Source organism: Panthera leo, chromosome B4 (genome assembly GCF_018350215.1).
Source record: "Panthera leo isolate Ple1 chromosome B4, P.leo_Ple1_pat1.1, whole genome shotgun sequence".
In the NCBI taxonomy this organism is placed as follows: domain Eukaryota; kingdom Metazoa; phylum Chordata; class Mammalia; order Carnivora; family Felidae; genus Panthera; species Panthera leo.
The window spans coordinates 58,628,320-58,653,630 of record NC_056685.1 but is presented as its reverse complement, the minus strand read 5'-3'; the positions used below and the strand labels follow the sequence as shown (position 1 = coordinate 58,653,630).

General features: G+C 37.3%; 1 protein-coding gene and 1 long non-coding RNA gene across 12 annotated transcripts in view; both read left to right on the top strand.

Moving 5' to 3' along the window:
• LMNTD1 (lamin tail domain containing 1) overlaps positions 1–25,311 on the top strand; it is a 511,366-nt gene that overhangs the window by 294,453 nt on the left and 191,602 nt on the right. The window lies entirely within an intron of this gene.
• Positions 1–25,311, top strand: part of LOC122224362 — a 44,280-nt gene that overhangs the window by 4,601 nt on the left and 14,368 nt on the right. Inside the window, exon 2 of the long non-coding RNA XR_006204727.1 lies at positions 1,818–1,917. This is a non-coding gene — a long non-coding RNA (uncharacterized LOC122224362). The remainder of the gene's footprint in view (positions 1–1,817; positions 1,918–25,311) is intronic.

Below are 25,311 nucleotides of genomic sequence, written 5' to 3'. Positions count from 1 at the left end.
AGCAGAAAGGCAATTGTGGTTCTGATTTTTTTAAAAGAGCATATTTTATATACACCAAAAAAAGAGGTAAATTAAATTTACTAAATGTTATTAGTTTATTTCCAAGTTAGAAAATAAATTTCTATTGTATTTTTAAATTATTTTCCATTGCTCTAAAATAAATGTGCATTGTTTTTAGAGTAGAAATAATTATTTATCAATAAACATTCTTTTTTGAGGAAAACAAAACACTGATTACTTTTACATCTGCTAGAGAAATTGATGATACATTTCTTGACTATTGGGTGCAAATAAAGAAGGTTTGATCCATACCCTCAAAAAGTGTAAAATATATCAGGAAAGGCAGACTGAATTTGAAAAAAAGAAAACCATAAATATTAAGTTGTGATATAAAGATCATTGTTATTCAAGTTTACTCATTAAAGCAGTAATTTAGTATTCTTTTTTGCCATATACTACTTATACATATATTGCAAAAAATCTTTGATTATTAGAATTTACCTGCATCTTTTTTTTTTTTTTTTTTGGAGCGAGAGGGTGCAAGTGGGGGAATGGGGCTTTGGAAAGGGGGAGGGGGGGGAGAATATTAAGCAGTCTCTACAGTCAGCATAGAGCCCAGTGCAGGGCTCAATCCCATGACCCTGGGATCATGGCCTGAGCTGAAATCAAGAGTTGGACACTCAACTGACTGAACCACCTAGCCGCCCCAATATGCCTGCATCTTAAAGTACAAAATAAGTTCCAGAAAATGTCTCTCGCCAGAAGCTTTATACATAGTTTCCCAAAACAGCATTTAGTCTAAAATAATCCAATTTGCCCCAAACATTTATGAATGCTTACCCCATCTTCAATCACTTCCATTCTTTCCATTTGTTATTCATCTTACTAATAGGCATCTGTGTTGAATCTTTCTATTTTATGGAGTCAGGAGAAAACCAAACCAAATGGAAAAAGAGAAAAGAACCACATCTGCAGAGCTTTACAAATCATTTTCAGATTCTAATAGGATCTGCTTTAATTACAATTCTCATCATTTGAGTCCATCATTTTCACTTTGGGCTGAGATAGATCACCCATATTGTGATACTTCTCTTTACTCATCTGTATAATGAGACAAAGTGATTACCTCTCTTCTTAAAGGAACCATAGAGTGAAGCTGATGCTATCTTTTACTGGCTGATAAAAAGTACCTTCTCTAAAACAAACTTTGTGGGAAAATTAGACATCAAAGCAACTGTGCTGATTGGCCACTATGATTTTTAAGGATAGGATAGTCCTTTTTTTTATCTCACAAATAAATGCAAACATAAAAAACAAGAAACCATCCCTCAGTAGATCAACTGGGAATGGTTTTTTTTTCCTTCCCTAAAAAAAATCAAGCTTGTTATTGTTACTATGGCAACAGGTTGTCAGTATGAAGACTAGAGTTTCTCTGTCCTGCTTGATTACTAAACACAAGGAAACAGAACACTTTATTTATTATTATTATTATTATTTTAAATTTAAAAAAATCAGTGCCTTTATGCTTTTGTATGGTTGGGAAAACAAGTGCAGTAATAAGAGTTACATTGCAAAAGGAAGTTTGGCAGGGGAACACTAAGAAAGTAAGCTGGACCTCGGGGCACAGAGTGTGCCATCTGTGACCTCCTGGTGGCTGGGCTGTGACCTCTTGTTTGACCTGATTGGATTCTGAGTCCCTTCACTTGGCCTTGTTGTCCTCTCTCTGGGGGGAAATTCTAGGTGGGAGATAATGTGTGAGTGAAAGTTCATTCCCTCACCAATCAACAAATGCTTATTGAGTCCATACTATATACCAGGTACTATTCCAGCTCCTGACACAGTGTTTGAACAAATGGACAAAATTACTGCCACCATGGACTCACATTCTTCTGGGAGATTCAAGCCAAAACCAAAGAGGTAAAGCTATACATAATGTCGGATAGAAATAGTTGCTATGCAGCACTCTCAACAATAGCCAAATTATGGAAAGAGCCTAAATGTCCATCAACTGATGAATGGATAAAGAAATTGTGGTTTATATACACAATGGAGTACTACGTGGCAATGAGAAAGAACAAAATATGGCCCTTTGTAGCAACGTGGATGGAACTGGAGAGTGTGATGCTAAGTGAAATAAGCCATACAGAGAAAGACAGATACCATATGTTTTCACTCTTAGGTGGATCCTGAGAAACTTAACAGAAACCCATGGGGGAGGGGAAGGGAAAAAAAGAGGTTAGAGTGGGAGAGAGCCAAAGCATAAGAGACTTAAAAACTGAGAACAAACTGAGGGTTGATGGGGGGTGGGAGGGAGGGGAGGGTGGGTGATGGGTATTGAGGAGGGCACCTTTTGGGATGAGCACTGGGTGTTGTATGGAAACCAATTTAACAATAAACTTCATATATTGAAAAAAAAAGAATGTCTATGAACCAATAAAAGAAAAATTATTGTTATATCCCCCCCAAAAAGAGAAATAGTTGCTATGAAAAAATATAAAGCATATTAAGATAGTAATAGGAAAATTTTTGAAAGAAGAGGAAAATACTGAAAAATTATAAGAAAATCCTAACATTTTAATTTGTCTGTAACTAGGCCTGGTAGACATAGATTATATGTGAGCATACTACATCAGTCATATTTTTTAAAACATATATAGACTGAATATGAGCCTCTATTTTCCGAGAACTGGGACTCATTGCTTAGAAAAGTGAAACAATAACTCAGTGCAACAGCTTAAAATATTGCAGGCCCTTCATATGGCTAACAGAGGCCCCAAATTTTAAAACTTCAATTCTTTTAGCACCTCTCTTGAGTAAATTCCCTAGCAAATTCCAAATATGCTTAATTGCTTAAAAAAAATCCCTTTGGGCTATTTAAATATAGTTTCTTATAGAGAAAAGAAGGCTTAAAATTTTTGCTCTCTGGCTTACAAGTTCTTTTTATGGAGTTTATGACTTTGGAAGGTGGTAATGGAAGAAAATATAAATGGATTTGGAAAGAATTTCAACAGATTTGTGAATGGCAGAGCCATTCCTACCAACTAAGAAAATCTTAAAGGTTTGGAATGTACATTCTGCTAAGGAACCCACAAAACAGAGGTCCCACCAGGGGATGAAGAGAATCAGGAAAGGGCCCATCAGTTAGGAAAGACAACCACTCCCTCCTTCCCCTGTTAAGTTGCAGTGGCAGCAGATGACTGAGCTGCGGGAACACTACACCACCCAGTACAGCAACCTGTATTTTTATCAGATTGTATTTATTCTTTATTGTCTCATAAAGAACCTGGCACTTATTTGGCAACTTTGCTGGACAACATGTAGACATAATATATTTTTATGTTACCATAAAGCAATGATTATAGTAAAGCATACTGCTTAACTGCTTTTCTAATTGTCAACATTTGGTGTGGATTACAATTGAACTGTTTGCTTTCTTTGCCTGGATTGAAGATCATATTCTGCAAATGATTCTAAGGTGCTTCAAAATACTGTGTGCAGCAACATAGAAATGTGTGTTTTTACAACAATAGTCAGAGTTGACCAAACAGGGTGTTCACATAGAACTTTTGGGACATCTTGAATTCTAGAACTTGCATAGGCAAATTTCTGAGGGTTACAAACGGCTCTGTTCCTCCTCTAAAGATTTTGGGTTTGTTTGGTTGGGTTTTGGTGGCGTTTTGTTTTAAGTGGTTTTTAATCTTCAGTCTACCAGGGTCATATCCTGTCGCTCTTGGGTTAATCTTACTCTTCCAGTTGACCGAATCATGTCTAGTCCCCTTGAGAATTCCATCAAGGTGAAGAGTTGACAAAGTGAGACCTACAGCAGCTCTGATGAAACAGTAGCAAAAAGCTAATGTTGGACTCTGGCCCTGGGTTCAGCTCTCTCTTTTCCATTCTCAATCCTCCACATATTCCCATTAGTACTCTTCACACTGGGGCATTCTCACTCCTTTCCAATTCAGAGAATTGGCAAGGGAGCATCATTAGCATGAGTTCTGGGTGGTGAAACACCGTGTTTCAGCCCATTTCTTCTGACAGTACGACCTGTACGAGGCAGTCAGCAGTGGTCCTTTGGAAGATCCTCGCAGTTAGTTAATTAGTGGCAGAACTTATATGTGCATATGGGATATTATGATATGGTCCTCTATGAAGGGTTACTTCTATTCACATGTTAAATCCTGAAAAATTGAAGTCAAAATGTTAATAAGTTAATAAGACTATAATTTTTTTTTTCAAATTTGTACACTGATTTTTTATTAAATTGCAGAATGTGGTAATTTTTATTAAGTTGCAGAATTACCACATTTTTCCTTTCTTTTCTACACTAATTAATTTATTTTGAAAATGTACAGACTGTGGAGATGGTGTAAATTATAATTCGTACCTTCTCAGTAATGTCCTTTGCTTGCTACAGGTTTACAGCATTGATCTGGCTCTTCCAACTTCTCTTTGTTTTCTTTAATTTTCAGCCAAGCCTAGATATGGGCTCATTTGCCTTTCTTTTTTGTTTGTTCACATTCCACAATCCAGATCAAGTCTCAGCTATTTCTTTTAGCTGCCTTAGATGAGCAAGGTTCTTAGGTGAGCAAGGTTCTACTTTGACTTTTAAAATATTTGTCTGCCTTCAGCACTTTATCAGTTTATATTATTTTTGTCAGGTCATCTTGACATACTGCATCATTTCTTGTTTTCTTACATCCTTGCCCATGATTCTATTTGATTAGATGTAAGTGGCAGAGTCATTGTGGCCTTACATTTGAACAAAAAAATTGCTCTTGTTCGCGCGTGCATGTGTGTGTGTGTGTATGTGTGTGTGTGTGTGCAAGTTTGTAGTGAAGGCTAGGGGTAAGGAAGAGAGAAGTTAGAGAGAAAAACTTCTTTATGCCTGTGGTATCAGCAGCTTCTCCAAGAAAGGATTTGAAATACACCATCAACACCCTTGTCCTTCCCTGAGGGACCCTTGAATCAACCTGCACAATCTCCCATTGAGATTTCCCAGAAAACAGAGAGGTTCCCCAGAAATTGCTGTATAGACCAGCCTGGATTTCCTATGCAAATCCAGGCATTCTTGGGGCTATGTGGCAAATAAGAGCAAAGAGATTTCTGAAAATAGGAATTTGCTTTGGTAAAGCCCCAAAACTCTCTAGGCTGATTTTTTTTTCTGTAAGGCTGGTAAAATGGTTATTTTTTTAACTCTCCCCAGGAGCATGTTCCATGTGGGGAAGAGAGATATAATGGGAAAAGAGAGGGATTATATAGACGTTCAAATGTTGTTGATTGCGTATGTATGGAAGTAAGCAGGTCAAGGTCTTTCTTTTCATTGAGAGCACACTGAAGGTGAATGATCTGTACACAGTAGGCGCTCAGAAAATATTTAATTTAAAAATATGTGATATTTAATGTTTATTATTTATCAGAAAATCTTTCTTGGGGATAAAAAATAAATAAGCTAAAACATTTTGAGGTAGCTTCCAGAGCTCCATAAGCAACAATCAGGTAGAGAGATGGACCAACCAACCAGTGCTTAGGAAGCCCGGAGAAAGGGCTGGAATGAGGAACACAGGATGATCCTGCTTAGCATGCTCTTCAGGGGCCACTTCCTGACCAGTGAACTGGCATCTCCAATGTTCCACCCTAATTTGGTTCCATGACCCCAGGCTCTGACAGGTCACCATGAAAGGTGATCTCAGCCCCAGGTGTCACGGTCACTGACCTGGCATGACCTCTCCCACATCTGCGTGGGCCCTGGAGCTAAGGAAGCTTTCACACTCCCAGATCCCAATAACTGTGGGTGTCCCAGTCCTGGTCAGGCTTTGCCTGCAGGCTATTGTCCTTGCTGACTTTACCTAACAGGAAGCATGAAATTAGGCAGAAGCTATTTGCCTTCCATCTGCCCTACATTCCACAGCACCCCTCCTTTGTACTCATGGAAGCATTTCCCCTTTTAAGGTTCAGTCTGACCTAGTACCAATGTCAGTCAAACCAGGACAGAGAGAAGCTGAGAAGTTTTCTCCCTCTCCTGCTCCTTCCACCCCAACCTAAGCAGGTGAGGTCTGGAATTAGTCTTATAGATATAGACAAGAAATCTGGGAATGATCTCTCTCCTGTCTGTGCCATAGTGGCCCCTTCTGTACAACTGTGGTTATGCCTTGGACTTTTGTTGAACATGTATGTCAGTGCCCTGAAGTCCCTCCTGATAATTTAGCTCAGCTGGCTAGTTGGGCCTTACCACCCTGTCTCACTTTTACTCAGCCATGTTGCATTGTCTGTAGTCTTCAAACAGACTGATCACTTGGCCTCACAATGCTGCTTTTCACCTGACTTCATGGGTCCGTACTCCCTGGAGGGTGGATTCTCATTGCTTTGGTGCTCCTTTGGGTATCTATCTGTCTAGGCTGGACTAGAACTTAATAAGGCCACACTCCATTTTTGGCTACACATTTGGGCGACTGGCTACTTTCTGGGAGGCGAGAGCCATAGCTGTGTCAATTTTCACAGCCATAGTTCTTGTTTTCTCTCCTCATGTACTGGCATTTGCCACTGAAGTCCCAGCACACATCCATGCATCTGTGTGCAGGATAGGAGTACCCATCCTTCTCTTCTGCTTGTTAGTTCTGTTACCTGACGTCCTGTCCAGTAGTACTTGCCAGGCCTCACTTGCTTAGCTGGTGCCCTGGTCCTGAGCCTCCTAGATAAGCCTCTGCTTTAGCTAGTTATGTCTTGGCAGGACAGAAGGTCCTTTCAGGCCATTATTGTTCTGAGTGATTATTTCACTTGCCAATTAGCATCCTGGTATACTCCATCATCTTCACATAATCGGGTGAATCTGCCCAAGCTGCATCCAGAACATCAGTGCCTAATAAATATTTGTTGCCATTGATTTGATTGGAATTGCCTAATTGTAGAGTACCTCACTGTAAGTTGCACACTCTTCTTTTTTTAGTGTTTATTTTTGAGAGAGAGAGAGTGTGTGTGTGCGCGCGCATGCAAGTGGGAAAGGGGCAGAGAGAGAAGGAGATAGAAGATCCGAAGCGGGGGCCAGACTCAAATTCACATCTGTGAGATCATGACCTGAGCCAGAGTCAGATGCTTAACTGAGCCACCCAGATGCCCCTAAGCTGCACACTCTTTAAAAAACTCAATGAAAATTAACAAAGGCAAACAAATTGGATGATAGTTAGTGGCTTTAAAATGGGGTTATTCATAGAAAATATCAACAAAGTGTTCAAAGTTTTTTGGTGCATTTCTTAACTGCTAACAGAGATGGAGGCACAGACAAGCAGTGTCAAAACTATTCCTAATTGAAAATTATGCAGACATAAAGACAAAGTGTACTTAAATCAACAGGATTTCATTTATTCAAAGTTCTATTCAATCACAGCTAGTCAGTAAGAGCTAGATTAAGGAGAAGCTGTATTAGAGACTCATTTGTGTATCACAGATAAAAATTTCTACCTTCTTAAACTTCCAGCTCCATATCCTCTCTTAATGCTGGGATAAAAGTAAGCCACTGCCAATCTTATCTTCCATTTCTTTTTCTGCCCTCATGGTGTGTCTACACTGACTGCTCAGCCTTTTCCTTTGGCACACAGGGCAGTGAAATGGGAAATGAACATGGATTTGGGGCCTAACAAGCTGTATGTGTCATTTATTAGCAGAGGCATATAAATAGATAAATTACCTATCTAGGAATAGAATGAATGGATAAATTGTGTAAAGGCACCTGTACAATGAGGACTACTATCTATCTCTAGGTGCTTGTAATGACCAAACAATAAAATTTCTGTAAAGTACCTCTGTGTTGTGGCTCAACATGTAGCCATTCTTTATTCCTTTTTTCTCCCCTTTCCGTATTTTCTCCCAAAGGAAGGGGAAATTAATCTCCAAGTCCATCTTGCCTCCTGTGCTGACCTGTTGCCTCAATTCTCCCACCACTCGTTTCCTCACACATCTGCTCTCTCCTTAGCACATGTGCTGTCTCCCTCTCTCCAGGTACCTTCCACTCTGCCTTTGATAAACATATCATGTATACATCCTATTCTGGAGAATAATTTTTACCTATTGTTTTCTTAATTTCTAATGATCTCCTTCTTTTCAAAGTCAATATACTAAAATGAGTGATTTCACTATTAGTTTTCTCATTACATGTCATCTTCTTAATTCTTAGTTGCTTGCAGAGACTTTTAAGTCCCTCTAAAAGGACACTTCCAGAGTCTGGAATGCTGTCCTTCTGGATTGGTGGGATTACTAGTAACTTTGAAGTATTGTCTATGCTCATCAGATGATAAGAGTGTTTTCACATTTTTATAAATGTGAGAATTTATAAATTTATAAATGTTTAATATGTTAGGACTATTGCATTGAAAAACCTGCCTTATAGAAAAAAGACACAAAGAATCCAAGCCACAAAATTTGAAAATTATGTAAACCTATATTTTTATCGGTACTAAAAAAATACATTTTTGAAGCAAGGTATAATCTCAAAAATGTCCAATATAGCATCCTATAGGAAAGGAACTTTAGACACAGATGATACAAAGATAAAACATAGATGATAGATAGATAGGTAGATAGATGATTGATACATAGATAGATAGATAGATAGATAGATAGATAATGTATTGAATTGTTAGTGTTCCTTTAAGAAAAATTTATTATTTTGAACCATTTTGCATTAGACTGAAACCCTTCCAGAAACATCATACACATTTAGTAAACTACAGCACTTTTACCGAATTGCTCCTTTAGGGGCTAATGACCCCCTTTGCTGCTTTGTTTAAAACACCTGATGCAATCAGCATGGAAAAAGCTGTGCTCAGTCTCATATATTGCCTTATAAATTTACATTTACTTCAAAATTAAATGCAATTTCAAGGTGTCTTTTTTTAAAAAAATCTAATCAATCTAGTATACTGTAAGCATTGCTTTAAGTTACACATTTGCTAAAATTTGTGAAGGTGACTTTGGTGAATGGATTTTTGTCTTTAAATAGATTCAGTTTGCTGTATATGCAAAATGATTTGAGGAGAATCAACCATGGAAATTCACTGAATATGTCCTTTGCTCTCATAATATTGAAAACCACAGCATAACCTGAAGGACCTCATTTAGTTAAGAAATCAGTGTATGATTTATAAATGCACCGTGTAGAAACCTTATCAGGGGTCCATGCCCAGCATGTTTCTCTGTTATAATTATTATTTGCAGAGGTAGCTTTGTGGATTGGATTTTATTTTATTTTTCAATACATACTTAATTTCTTGGCCAATTAAAAATGTGTAAGCTTCATATTGCTTAAATAACTTTCTGTAGAAATATGAATAATATAGATTAAAACTACTTCTCTTCATAGAATCTGAGATTTTAGAGCTGGAAGGAACCTAAAAATAATATATTCCAATGCCCTTAATAGACAGACAAGCAAAGAGAGGCCCAGAAGAGACCAAGTGACTTGCCAAGGTCTGTTTCTCCTTGCAAATAGGTGACCAAACTAGAATGAGCACCTAGTTTATGAAAGATTTGATTCTGTGGGAATGAGAGGGGTACATAAACATTTATGAAAGGATTTTTAATGAATTAAAAACTTATTTTGCCCAGTTCATGGTAATATAGTATAGAAGAGAACAGATTTAACTTGGAAAGTCATCACTCTACTTAGTTGGTTTTCTATATAGAAAGAGTATCCTTTTTCAAATGAATTTTGTATTCATTCACATTTTTTTAGTGAAATGAGTAATTCGACAATTCTTTTCATTTGGAGTTTCACAAACTAAGGATTTCATTAGTTCTACTGATAGAAAAGAAATTTCTTAGGCAAATGTGGTACATGAAAATTATAATGGGAAACTTTACCTACATACTCCAGTCATTTGCAAGTGCTATCCATTTATATATAAATATAGCCAGTGCTAAGGTGGATTGCTCATTTTGGTAATTACAAACAATATTTATCTATTCATTATAAGACATTATCTTCTATACTTGTTTACCTTAGGTTTGGTGGTTGCTTATAACTGAAAATAATGAAAGTGGTAGAATCGAATATAGGTAATTCTTAGATTCTAACTTTCCACTCACATTGGTCTTTACTTTGGTATATAGTGTTTTATAGTATATAAACTCTGAAGATTTGCTTAGGGTGGTATTTCTCTGAAATAAGATAGGACGCATATTTCCAACCTACTTTTTCTTCCTATGATAATCAAAAAAAGTGTGAAAGAAATAGGGACTTTGGGTTAACATTCATTGGTGGCAGACACCACTACTCTCAACCCAGCTTCCCCTTCAAAAGGCTTTGAAAGAAATCACAAGTAAAGACATATCCTGGGGCCAGTCCATCAACAGGAAAGCAGAATTATCTAAAATGGAGATTAGATGGTACAAACCAAAATGAGTCTAAGACAGAACAATCAAACAACAGATTAGGGGCAGGGGAGAGGCCAGAGCAAGAGGAGAGGGCTGTGGGAGATAAGACGGAACTGAGAGGGAGGTAGAAACTACAATGGTTTCAGAACATATTTAGAAACATGACACTCTGCCGCATAATGTCCACAAACACTTGGCCCACTCTTGCAGGGCTGGAGGCACTATCTTGCTCACCACTGTGTCTGCTAGTTTGGGGCTCACCATTTATTAAAACTATTAATGAACATCTACTATGTGTTTGTCAGGTATTGAGACCACAAAAGGGAATAAGACAAAGTCATTGCCCTTAAGAAGTTCAACGTAGTGGAGGACAAAGGAAACTCATATGTATTGAAATCCCACCATGTGCCAGACATGCTGGAGGGGATTTTATATACACTGTCTGCTATGGGTTGAATTGTGATCTCCAAAAACATCTGTTGAAGTTCTAATCCCCAGTACCTCAGAAGGTGACCTTATTTGGAAAGAGGGTTGTTACAGATAGCATTAGTTAAAATGAGTTAAAATTAGTTAAATTAGTTAAATTAGTTAAAACTCATTAGTTAAAATGAGTTTATACTGGAGTACTTTGGGCTCTTAATCCAATATCACTGGTGTTCTTATAAGAAAAGAGACCCAGGAAGAACACAATGTGAAGAGAGAGACAGAGATTGGAAAGGATGTATCTATAAGCTAAAAAAACCAAGGATTTTTGGATATCACCAGAAGCTAAAAGACACATGGAGCAGATTCTCCCTGAAAATTCTCAGAAGGAAGCAACTTTGCGGACACCTTGATGTGGAACTTCTAGCCTCCAGGCTGTAAGACTGTCAACTGTTGTTTGGAGCCACCCAGTTTCTGGTACCTCATTAGAGCAGCCCTCACAAACTAATATACTTCTAAATTAGTCCTTATAAGAATTTACAGGGTAAGTAGCATTAGCCCCACTTACAACTAGATATATTTATAACTCGCCTTATTCCAAAAGAAATGGCTTTGGGATTAGATAGAACTGAATTCACATTTTCATCTGCCAGTTGCTAGGTGGAAAAACTCAGAAAAATTATTTAAACTCTCTTAAGCCTATATTTGCTCTAGTGTAAAATGGAGGTCATTCTACTGGCGTGCTTACTTCCTGGTTTACACTGGCTGCTAGGAAGCTAATAACCAAATCTGTAGCCCAAGAATATAAGATCCCAGGCATGCTTCCAATTGTTTCGAATCTGTATAAACTTTTGTTAAGCTGCTATAGATTTGGGAGAGTTGTAAGTTAAATTAAACATAAACATAATTTTAGATAAAACAAATGCCAATAGAATAGCATCCATATATTACAGGACAGGATTGAAAACATTCCACTACCATCTAAGAGAGTGGCCTCCAAAGCAAGGTTTTATACCCATGAGATGAGATTATCCATTGGGGTGAGGGAAGAAAATGTTAGAACCAGTATTTATATTTTATCACAAAAAAAGGAAATAAGCTTTCCTAATATTTACTAAGTGTTGACAATCACACCCTCACCCCTTTTTTTTAATATGAAATTTATTGTCAAATTGGTTTCCATACAATACCTAGTGCTCATTCCAACAGATGCCCTCCTCAATACCCATCACCCACTCTCCCCTCCCTCCCCGCCCCCCATCAACCCTCAGTTTGTTCTCAGTTTTTAAGAGTCTCTTACGCTTTGGCTCTCTCCCTCTCTAGCCTGTTTTTTTTTTTTTTTTCCTTCCCCTCCTCCATGGGTTTCTGTTAAGTTTCTCAGGATCCACATAAGAGTGAAAACATATGGTATCTGTCTTTCTCTGTATGGCTTATTTCACTTAGCATCACACTCTCCAGTTCCATCCACGTTGCTACAAAGGGCCATATTTCGTTCTTTCTCATTGCCACGTAGTACTCCATTGTGTATATAAACCACAATTTCTTTATCCATTCATCAGTTGATGGACATTTAGGCTCTTTCCATAACTTGGCTATTGTTGAGAGTGCTGCTATAAACATTGGGATACAAGTGCCCCTATGCATCAGCACTCCTGTATCCCTTGGGTAAATTCCTAGCAGTGCTATTGCTGGGTCATAGGGTAGGTCTATTTTTAATTTTTTGAGGAACCTCCACACTGTTTTCCAGAGTGGCTGCACCAGTTTGCATTCCCACCAACAGTGCAAGAGGGTTTCCGTTTCTCCACATCCTCTCCAGCATCTATAGTGTCCTGATTTGTTCATTAATCACACCCTCACCTTGATCCATGTTAGGGAAGGCAAGTTGTGAGACAGCCAGAGGAAAAGTGGGGGTTCATGGTTGACTGCAGTGCACACGCTGGTTTGTCAATGAAAGCCTGTTGTACAGTGTTGCACCTGATGTAAGCCCACTTAATTGAAATTACAGATCACATTGTCTAGCATTAACTAAGCTTACCCTCAACAAAATGGACATGTGGCTTAAAAAGAGGCATGCAAACAAGTGGTGGATAGAAGATAATATGCAAACACAAGTGAACAATAAAATTGCAGAATGGACACATCTACTCCTAGAAAAAAACCTTTTTCACCTATACTATTAAGTTACGACAATTGTGATTTCATTGACTATGATAAGAAGTTAGCCCCTGAAATTCAAAATCATCAATAAGATTATTTGAAATGTGAATTTATACCAACTACCATTAATGAGCTCTAAATATATACTGCGCTTTGAAATATTAGCTGAAAATAGTTTATATTAATTATTTTATAAATACAAATGCCTATATTGGTATTTTTGTTCAAAAATGTTTACTAGACTAGCATACATTTATAAAATATTTGAAGATAAATTGCCTAAACAATGAGCATATGCTAATAATTACCCTCTTCCTATATCTCTCTTTAAGCTTCCTTACAGAATTGTTTCTATAATTACAAAACCCCACAGGGAGAGTCATTAAAATGCTTTGAAGGATGGGTCTAATATGACAGTTACAATAACATAATTTATTAACAGCCTTGATATTCTCTCAGTGTCTTCACTGGCATTGTCCAATAGAACTTAATACAATGACAGAAATGTCTCTCTCTGTGCTGTCCAACATGGTAGCTACTAGCTACATGTAGCTATCAAGCACTTGAAATGTGGTTGGTGTGACTAAGAATTCACTGTAAATAGGAAATAAATCTGGATTATTCCCATCAGGTAATTAACTGGCCTACCTCATTTCCTTGCTACACCAGTAACATCTGATACTTTAGAAAGTGGTTATGATTCAGGACACCTGGGTGGCTCAGTCAGTTGAGCATCTGACTCTTGATTTCCATTCATGTCGTGATCCCAGGGTGGTAGGATTGAGCCCCACTCAGTGTGGAGCCTGCTTGGGATGCTCCTGTCCCCAGCTAGCACGCATGCTCTCTCTATAGAATAACAATAATAAAAAAAAAAAAAAAAAGAAAGTGGTTATATTTGTTGTCACCACTGATACAAAAGGACAATATTTTTTCACAAATATGTAGATGACACTTCTAAAATAATGAAAATTGCATGAATTGAAACATAATTTTTAAGCAAAACATCACATAGTCTAGTGAAAAATAATGTTTAAGAGGTATATATACTATGATTCCAGGATTATAGAAATAAACATGCATGTATAAAGACAGGAAAGACATTAAAGTATAAACAGAGGTATCTCAAAGTAGTGGACTTTTAGGTGATATATGTTGTTTCTTTTGGTTCACCCATGTTTTCTAAATTTCTCCAATATATATGCATTACTTTTATATGAAAATAACTTTTTGTATTTTTTAAAACTACATTCTCTACATTTTGGCTTGAATAACCAAATAATCCTCTGACAATAATAATAGCAGTGTAATAATACAATAGGCCAAAGGGGAAAAAAGGAAGACATAAATGGTAAAACCATTGTCAAATTTGTCCTGAAGGCTACTTTTACCAATTTGCAAACTTGGTAGTTGCTGTGAAATTGTCTGTTTTTACCAGACTCCAAGTGTCAATAGAGAGAATTAATAGAAAGTCGACTGGAGAGTTTACCCAATTTCAAGACTTTAAATGAAGTAAATTTATTTAAAGTAATAATAAGCAAAGATAGAATTACCCTATGACCCAGCAATTGTACTACTAGGTATTTATGCAAAGGATACAAAAATGCTGATTCTAAGGGGCACATGCACCCCAATGTTTATAGCAACACTATCAAAAATAGCCAAATTATGGAAAAAGCCCAAATTTCTATCAACTGATGAATGAAAAAAAAAAAGATGTGGGATATATACAATGGAATATTACTTGGAGGTCAAAAAGAATGAAATCTTGTCATTTGCAACAACATGGACGGAACTGGAGAGTATTATACTAAGCAAAATAAGGCAGTAATAGAAAGACAACTATATGATTTCACTCATATGTAGAATTTAAGCAACAAAACAGATGAATATAGGGGAAGGGAAGGAAAAATAAGATAAAATTGGAGAGGGAGGCAAACCATAAGAGACTTTTAAATACAAAGGACAAACTGAGGGTTGCTGGAGGGGAGATGGGTAGAGGGATGGGCTAAATGGGCAATGGGCATTAAGGAGGGTCCTTGTTGGGATGAGCACTGGGTATTATATAGAAGTGATGAATCACTCACTGGGTTCTGCTCCTGAAACCAGTACCACACTATATGTTAACTAACTTGAATTTAAATAAATAAATTTAAAAAATAAAATATTAATAAGTGCATTTTTGGATTGTAATAGTGGGAACTCAGAAGATGATAAAATTAATTGAGTGATTGATTGATTCCTTCATTCACCTAGTGAGCATGGGAAACTATGCAATGTGTGGGGGGTAAAGCAGTGAATAAGATGAACACAGTCCCTCTGCCACAGATTTAACTACACACATTCCTTTTTACTTATACTGTAACTACTTCCAAAATGGTTTGTGTGGTATTGTAGAAATTCTGTAAGAAAAATATTTATTATTTTCTTGAACACAACATTATGGAATGGCCAAACAATCTGTTATGTACAAATCATCAAAACCTTAATCTTCTATCTTAACAAAGCTCACTGTAAAGATGTGAGAAGCTACCAAAAGAAAATCCAAATTAGTCTCTTTCCAGAATACTAGGAAAGGCATTTTAAGAGTAAGCTCCCCTTTTCCTGTTTTCTCTTAGTTGATGGGTTTTAGACAAGGTATACCAACCACCTCTCCTATGTAAGAGATAAATGTTATGGAAAAGTTTTCATATTATTTGAGTTATAAAGTTTAAAGATTAAAATGCAGATACTTAGTCTGAAAGTAGAGTTTCTATGGAAAAGCGGGTTTGCACTTAAACTTTCTGAGCCCCAGGAGATCCTCACCTACTTTATAGGGATTTTCTAAGGCCACCAGGACATTATATTTGAAAACATTTGCAGCTTGCTACTATTGGAATTTTATTTTGGCCACCTGTTCAATTAGTGGTGATCTCTGTCTCTGAAATGTGGGTGATGTTTCCTTGCTGCATATTTTCAGTCTCCTTTTTCTTCCTATAATAATCAAAGCCAGTGAGTATTGAAAAACCAGGGACTTTGGGTTAACACACATGGATGGCAGACATCACCAGTCCCAACCCAGTTGCCCTCTAAGGGGCTTTGAGAAAAAACACAAGTTAAAAAAAAAAAAAAAAAAGGCAGGGGGAGGGGACAGGTTGGGTACTGGCAGTGCATCAACAGGAAAGTGGAAGATCATTTAAAAGGGAGATTAGATGCTATAACCCAAGATGAATCTGGCAAGATGGAATAATCGAATGACAAATTAGGGGCAGATAAGAGGCCAGAGCAACTGGAAAGGGTTGTGGGAGATGAGAGGGAACAGAAAGGGATGTAAAGACTAGGATGGTTTCAGAACCATGTAGAAACACGGCACTACAATTGCCGTATGATATCTACAAACACCTGGCCTGCTGTTGCTGGGCTGGAGGTAGGCTGCCACTCCATACTGTCTAGCCCACTACCATGTCTCCTAGTTCACTGTTCTTCATTTATTGAAAAATGTTAATCCAGGTATTGTGACCTCTAAAATGTGAGTAGTCAAAATTAGACCTTCATTTCTATCATTGAAATTATTATATATCATGCAATAATCAACCCAAGTTTTACCCCCACCTATGATAGCCCTGTAAGGAGAAACCTTTCTTTGCCTTTTTGGTTGACATATGCCTTCCACATCTGTACTCAGAGCACAGCCTTCCAAAATGGATCCACAACTGCCATGCAGCTGTAGGAACGTGGCTCCTTATTTTCACACTAGTTAATATTTACTGAGAACATATTGTTTTTAGGCACTTTATATATTGCTATCCTTCTTAATGTGTGTAACAACCCCTGTGAAAGAGGTAGCCATATCCCAGTTTAAAAGGATAATCCAGGATTCAGAGTCGCTAAGAAATATACCCCAAGATAGATAGCCTCTACGTGTCACAGCTAGGGCTTAAATCAGGTTGCTCTGACTTCAAGCCCAAGATCTTTTCCTTATGCTGCGATGTTGCTGTATTCACATCTAATGTTATGTGGACAATTTTACCATGTCATTGCTGAATTGGCACATTTCCAACTCCCTAATCACATGGCTTCATCATAGCCATACATAATTGTACTCTTTATTAACAGGCTGGGCTCAACAGGTACTTTGATCTTTCTGAAAAGTCTGTAGTAAAATGCAGAGTAATAACGTATGATCAATCTGACTCTTAAAAGTGAGAACTTGGTCTGATGGTCGCTACCTTTTATTCTTTTAGCTTTCTTACTCTAGAACTTCTGTTGCAATTGTTCCTTAATTTTATTAAAACCTCCAGTACATTGATACTGCTACTTTTTCACAATCTTCATTACTCTCCTAATTTGGCCTCTCTTTTACTGAGCTTACAATTCATGACCCATTATTAAAATAATCTACTTGAAAACATATTCAAATCTCTAGCTTCATTTTCCTGTACTTTCCTGGCTAGACCCCAATCCTTCATGAGCCTATTAGCCATCTTCTTTATGCCTGTACCTACTGGAGATTATATCACAAGTGTTTGCTGGCTGCACTTTAAATTTGTGATCCCAAGCCTCAAATATACCCTCCGTAGTGCCAAAGGGCTTTTACTGCCTTTCCTAATAAAGCACCCTTTGGAGTCTTTGAAATAACTATTTTATATTTCCTTCCCCCCAAACCTCCCACACTCTCTCCCTCCCCATTCTTAGCTGATGGCTTGGGCTCATACCTACTTGAAAAAAATCTAAGCCATCATACAGGAACGCCTGTATTTTATTAAGCTACTCACGTTGTCTCTGTGCTCCTATTCTCTCTGCCTTCCCTCTTCTTGAAATGGAATAAATCTATCTGTTTCTCTCAGAGGTCAATCCTTCCACTCATTCTCAGATTCCACTCACTCTTACCTTTCCAAGAATGTTGTTTTCATAGTTAACCCTCACCTCTATTCTACACCACCAGTGTCTTTCTCTGCACTGGATCATTCCAGGCAACATACAAACAAGTTTTATAATCTCTCAAATTATAATAACCAAAACTTTCCTTGACTCTCATGATTTCCTGTACTATAATTCTCTGTTTTGCCACAGCAACCTCCTGAAAAAACTTCCTTAGTTTTCACTTACTCTGGTTACTCCAAGCTCCTGCTCAACTATTGACTGAGTCTGCTCTTGTCTGGGCCACCAGGAATCTCATTATTGCTAGATCATCTACACACTCTTCCTGTTTTCATTGTACTCACCTTCCTCCCCGCAACATTTGACCCTTATCCAGTCCCTTCCTTTTCTCCTTTGTCTTTTAAAACAAATACTCTCCTGCAACTGGCTCTGGCCAGTTCACTAATTGCTTCTCCACCTGTACCTGATCTCTATCACTTCTTGGCCTTTTGGCTAAGATCAAGTGTACCTGATCTCTAAATATTGGGATATAGCAGAGCATAATACTGGCCTGTCTTCTAAGTCTATATATATTCTTTCCAGGTGATTGCATCTAGTCCATGATCGTAAATACCAGCCATATACAGAAGACTTCATCTGCCATCCAACACCTTTCCATGAATTCCAAACTTGTATAATTAACTGAGTACGTGCCACCTACACTTGGATAACAAACATAGATTTTTCCATGGCACTTTCTATCAGAAGCCTATCCAGCAGCCATTCCTCCCTTCTTTCTTGCTAAGAGGAACCTTGATTTTATGTAGTTACCAGAAGTGATTGGACACCCAGGTGAAATTTGGTTAGTCATGGCCTAATCATGGTAGTCCAATTCCTACTGCTGGCGACTGATTCAAAAATAAAAACGTACACATGACACAATTCTGGCTAATGAATTGAAAGAAAAACCTGCTGCAGAGCCTCCAGGGACATTTTCCTTGGTATTGAAAAGTACTATGTAAATCAGATCCTATCTCTTCCCTCTTTATCCCATGTTTATCCCTGTTGTCTATAATGCCCTCTACAATTGGGTTCTTGCTTATCTTTTTTATTTCATGCCATTTGTTCCTTTCCTTACTCACCATGCTGACGTCCTCTTTATTTTCCCAATACATCAAGATTTCAGGACCCTTTGCCTTCTCTGGTCCCTCTGCCTGAATTGCTTTTCTTCCAGTTCTTTGCGTGGCTTGCTCCTTCTCATCATATAGGATTCAATTCAAATGTCATCTGTTTTAGAAAGGTTTCCCTTGCTCATTTTGACTTATTTACTGTTTAACTCTTATCACAACATAAGATTGCCATTTTTGTATGTTTATTTCCTTGTTTTTTTTTATTTTCTGTCTCATTCACTAGAATATAAGACCACTGAGAATTTTATTATTGAGGGAATATTAATCTTCTTTCAAGACTATGATGTTGTATGGTATTTCCAATGCCTAGAACAGTGCTTAACATTTATATTTATATTTGCTGAATTGTATATATATACATATATATGTATATATGTATGTATATGTATATGTATATGTATACATATGTATATACATATGTATACATATGTATATATGTATATATGTATGTGTATATATATATATATATATATATATATATATATATATATATAGTTGTAATTGGCTGTAATTAAGTACATATTGGTGATGTGGCATCAGAATTAAATTAACCCACCAAGCATCAGCTAGGGTGGCTCTGATTCAAAATAATACTTCATAAGAAACAGTTTCTTAATGCTTTTCTAAAGTGAGGAGGGAAAAGGAGAGCAAAAGATATTTTTGTTGTTTATATATTTTTAAACAAATTTTAACATTTATTTATTTATTTTGAGAGAGAGAGAGATGGAGAGTGAGCAGGGGAGAGACAGAGAAAGAGGGAACAGAATCCCAAGCAGGGTCTGCACTAGCACAGAGCCTGGTGCGAGGCTTGAACCCATGAACCATGAAATCATGACCTGAGCCAAAATCAAGAGTCAGGCACTTAACCAACTGAGCCACCCAGATTCCCCTATATAGTTTTTGAAAGGAGAAGAAAGTTGTATTTGGAAAATAGAGCTAATGTGTATTCTCTGGCACCTCTAGTACTGGCAGAGATGGCCAAAGAGAGATGAGATGTGTTAGTCCATTCAGGCTGTGGTAACAGAATGCCACAGACCAGGGTGGCTTAAACAACAAACATCTATTTCTCAGTTCTAGAGGCTGGGAAGTCCAAAATCAGGGTGCCAGCATGATCTGGGTCTTGGTGAGGGCCCTTCACGGCCTTCTAACTGTATCCTCACATGGTATAGAGAGAGAGCCTGGTCTCTTGATCCCTTTGGGAGGACACTAGCTTCATCATGGGAACGCCAACTCCATGACCTGATTTGACTGTAATAACCTCCCAAAGGTCCCATCTCCAGATACCATCATAGTTCGGGGCTTCAACATAAGAATTGGGGGAGGATACAAACATTCAGGCTATCACATGGGGGTATTGGGAATAATAAGCCTCCTTTATCTTGAGGCCTCAAATGAAACAAACCTTACCCTAGATACTTTAACATTTATTATTTTTTACTGGCATATAAATCATAAAATTAAATTTGGCAACATTGGAGAAATACTTTAAAAAGTTTTAAATGAAACATGGTAGTTGGATTAATGAGACTGCGCAGTGAACAAAAGCCCTTGGATTGCAGAATTGACTTTAAGAATTTCTGATTGCAAATCCACAATTTTTTCAGGATAAAAAATTCTAAGCTACTTAAAAAAAATTAAAAGTCCTATTGTAGTTATATGTAATAGGACAGATAATAATGATAAATTTATTATTTAAAGAAAAGATTAGAATGAGAAAGCAAACAAATCTCAGTGGACCAAGTTTTCAGTAATCGTTTAGTTTTTAAATTATGTTCATCTTAAATTATTTTCTGTGCAAATCAAGAGTTCGATAAAATTCCTTTTATTATATCACAAAAGCTTGTTATGACATAGCAAAAACACATTTTAAATGTTTACCATGTGGACAAATAATAGTGCACAGAGTTATATTATTTGCTGAAAAGAGGTAAATTCAAGTAAACTTAATAAAGATAGCTGCCATTTATTAAAATTACGCTGCTTTCTGAATACACATTTTTAATAATCTTTCCAAGTAGAAGAGGATTATTACTCCCCATTAATTGATGAAGGAACTCAGATTTACATAGCTCATCTCAGGTTTACATTGGTAGTAAGTTCCAGAGACAATATTTGAATCCACATTTTTCTGATAGAAACTCCTTTCCATTGTATTTAGCTTACCATATCAGTCAATAATTTTGTTCTTGTGGTTTGGTTTGCAGCCAAATTATTAGCTTATAACAACCAACTTCTAAGGAAAGGAAATTGGGACATAAATGTTACCTGGTCTTGGTAAAATTCAAATTTTGATACCATAATATACTTTTATAAAAATAAATATAAACAACCTCAACATAATAAAGGCCATAAATGAAAAACTCACAGCTAGCATCATACTCAAAGGGAAAAAACTGAGAGCTTTTCCCTTAAGAACAGGAGCAAGACAAATTATGTCCACTCTTACCATGTTTATTCAGCATAGTACTAGAAGTCATAGCCACAGCTAGCAGACAACAAAAAGAAATAAAAGACATCTCAATTGGTGACAAAGAAGTAAAACTTCTAACAACAGTTCTAAAATTTGTAAGGAACTACAAGCGACCCCAAATAGCCAAAGCAATCTTGAAAAAGAATGACCAAACTGGAGATAATCATAATTCCAGATTTCAAGTTGTATTACAAAGCTATAGAAATCAAAACAGGATAGTGCTGACCCAAAAATAGACACATAGATCAATGGAACAGAATAGAAAACCCAGAAATAAATCCACAATTATATGGTCAATTAATTTTCAACAAAGGAGGTAAGAATATACAATGGGAAAAAGAGTCTTCCACAAATGGTGTTGGGAAAACTGGACAACTACCTGAAAAAGAATGAAACTCGACCACTTTCTTACACCAAAAACAAAAATAAATTCAAAATGGATTAAAGGCCTAAATATAAGAGCTTAAACCATAAAAATCCTAGAAGAAAGCACAGGCAGTAATTTCTCAGGCAATAGCCATAGCCAACATCTTTCTAGCTATGTCTCCTAGGCAAGGGAAACAAAAATAAACTGTTGGAACTACATCAACATAAAAAGCTTCTGCACAGCAAAGGAAACATCAACATAACTAAAAGGTAACCTACTGAATGGAAGACAGTATTTGTAAATGACATCTCTGATAAAAAGTTGGACAGCTGACATATGAAAAGATGCTCAACATCATTCATCATCAGGGAAATGCAGATCAAGACTACAATGAGATACCACCTCACACCTGTTGGAATGGCTAAAATAAAAAAACATAAGAAACAAGTGTTGGTGAGGATGTGAAGAAAAAAGAACCTTTATGCACTGTTGTTGGGAATACAAACCTGGGCAGTCACTGTGGATGGCAGTATAGAGGTTCCTCAAGAAGTTAAAAATTGAGTTACCCTACAATCCAATTATTGCACTATTGGGTATTTACTTCCAAAAATACAAAACCACTAATTCAAAGGGATACATGCACCCCTGTGTTTACTGCAGGATTATACAGTAGCCAAATTATGAAAGCAACCCAAGCATCCATTGACAGATGAATAGAGAAGAGGTGGTTTATGTATAAAACATAATATCATTTAGCCATGAAAAAGAATGAAATCTTGCCATTTGCAACAACATGTTTGGAACTAGGCAGTATAATGCTAAGTGAAATAAGTCAGTCAGAGAAAGACAAACACCATATGATTTCACTCATGTGAAATCCTTCTCTGCAAGAGCACTGCTCTGCTAGCTAGGCTTGGCCTTGACAATGGCATAGACTTCAAAACTTCAGGCTTTCTGCTCTGATGCTTATAAAAACTTGCAATAATCAGATCCTCTTGTTTTAAGGAAATGTTTTTCTTGTGCAATCCCCTGTGTGCTGTTTTCTCTCTCTCTCTCCCTCTCTCTCTGTCTTTCTCTCTCTCTACCCCCCTCCTCTCTGTGATCAGGGCTACCTCCTCTCTGCAGTACCCAAGATTCTTTTCTCCCCCAAATCACATCACCAAACTTCCTACTTTTCACAAGGTGGCCTCTCTTCTCCCTCCAGTTATGCAGTTTGTGTTCTTAGTCCTCAGACTGATTTCCAGGTATTCAGAATGATTTGATACTTATCTCGTTATGTTCAAAGAACAAGGCAAAAATAGGGTCCTCCTACTGCTCTGCCATCATAACTCCTCCTTGTAGATAACATTTTTTTTCTTTTATTTATTTTATTATTTTTTTAAATTTACATCCAAATTAGTTAGCATATAGTGCAACAATGATTTCAGGAGTAGATTCTTTAATGCCCCTTACCCAGTTAGCCCATACCCCCTCCCACACCTCCTCCAGTAACCCTCTGTTTGTTCTCCATATTTACCAGTCTCTTATGTTTTGTACCCCTCTCTGTTTTTATATTATTTTTGTTTCCCTTCCCTTATGTTCATCTATTTTGTCTCTTGAAGTCCTCATATGAGTGAAGTCATGTGATTTTTTGTCTTTCTCTGACTGACTAATTTCACTTAGTATAATACCCTCCAGTTCCATCCACGTAGTTGCAAATGGCAAGATTTCATTCTTTTTGATTGCCAAGTAATACTCCATTGTATATATATACCACTCCTTTGTTATCCATTCATCCATCGATGGGCATTTGGGCTTTTTCCATACTTTGGCTATTGTTGATAGTGCTGCTATAAACATTGGAGTGCATGTGTCCCTTTGGAACAGCACACCTGTATCCCTTGGGTAAATACCTAGGAGTGCAATTGCTAGGTCCTAGGGTACTTCTATTTTTAGTCTTTTTGGGAAACTCCATACTGTTTTCCAGAGTGGCTGCACCAGCTTGCATTCCCACCAGCAATGCAAAAGAGATCCTCTTTCTCTGCATCCTTGCCAACATCTGTTGTTGTCTGAGTTGTTAATGTTAGCCATTCTGACAGGTGTGAAGTGGTATCTCAGTGTGGTTTTGATTTGTATTTCCCTGATGATGAGTGATGTTGAGCTTTTTTTTCATGTGTCGGTTGTCCATCTGGATGTCTTCTTTGGAGAAGTGTCTATTCATGTCTTTTGCCCATTTCTTCACTGGATTATTTGTTTGTTGGGTGTTGAGTTTGATAAGTTCTTTATAGATTTTGGATACTAACCCTTTATCTGATGTATCATTTGCAAATATCTTCTCCCATTCTGTCAGTTGCCTTTTAGTTTTTCTGATTGTTTCCCTCACTGCAGAAGCTTTTTATTTTTTTTTAATTTAAAAAAAAAATGTTTTTATAACATTTATTTATTTTTGAGACAGAGAGAGACAGAGCATGAACGGGGGAGGGGAGAGAGGGAGACACAGAATCTGAAACAGGCTCCAGGCTCTGAGCTGTCAGCACAGAGCCCGACGCGGGGCTCGAACTCACAGCCCTCACGGACCACGAGATCATGACCTGAGCTGAAGTCGGCCGCTTAACCAACTGAGCCACCCAGGTGCCCCCAGAAGCTTTTTATTTTGATGAGGTCCCAATAGTTCATTTTTGCTTTTGTTTCCCTTGCCTCTGGAGACATGTTGAGTAAGAAGTTGCTGCGGCCAAGGTCAAAGAGGCTTTTGCCTACTTTCTCCTCCAGGATTTTGATGGCTTCCTGTCTTACATTGAGGTCTTTCATCCATTTTGAGTTTCTTTTTGTGTATAGTGTAAGAAAGTGGTCCAGGTTCATTCTTCTGCATGTCGCTGTCCAGTTTTCCCAGCACCACTTGCTGAAGAGACTGTCTTTATTCCATTGGATATTCTTTCCTGCTTTGTCAAAGATTAGTTGGCCATATGTTTGTGGGCCCATTTCTGGGTTCTCTATTCTGTTCCATTGATCTGAGTGTCTGTTCTTGTGCCAGTACCATACTGTCTTGATGGTTACAGCTTTGTAGTATAGCTTGAAGTCTGGGATTGTGATGCCTCCTGCTTTGGTTTTCTTTTTCAAGATCGCTTTGGCTCTTCGGGGTCTTTTCTGGTTCCATAAAAATTTTCGTATTATTTGTTCTAGCTCTGTGAAGAATGCTGGTGTTATTTTGATAGGGATTGCATTGAATATGTAGATTGCTTTGGGTAGTATCAACATTTTAACCATAGTTGTTCTTCCTATCCAGGAGCATGGAATCTTTTTCCATTTTTGTGTGTGTGTGTGTGTCTTCAATTTCTTTCATAAGCTTTCTTAGTTTTCAGTATATAGATTTTTCACCTCTTTGGTTAGATTTATTCCTAGGGATTTTATGGTTTTTGGTGCAACTATAAATGGGATTGATTTCTTGATTTCTCTTTCTGTTGCTTCATTGTTGGTGTGTAGGAATGCAACCGATTCCTGTGGGTTGATTTTATATCCTGCAACTT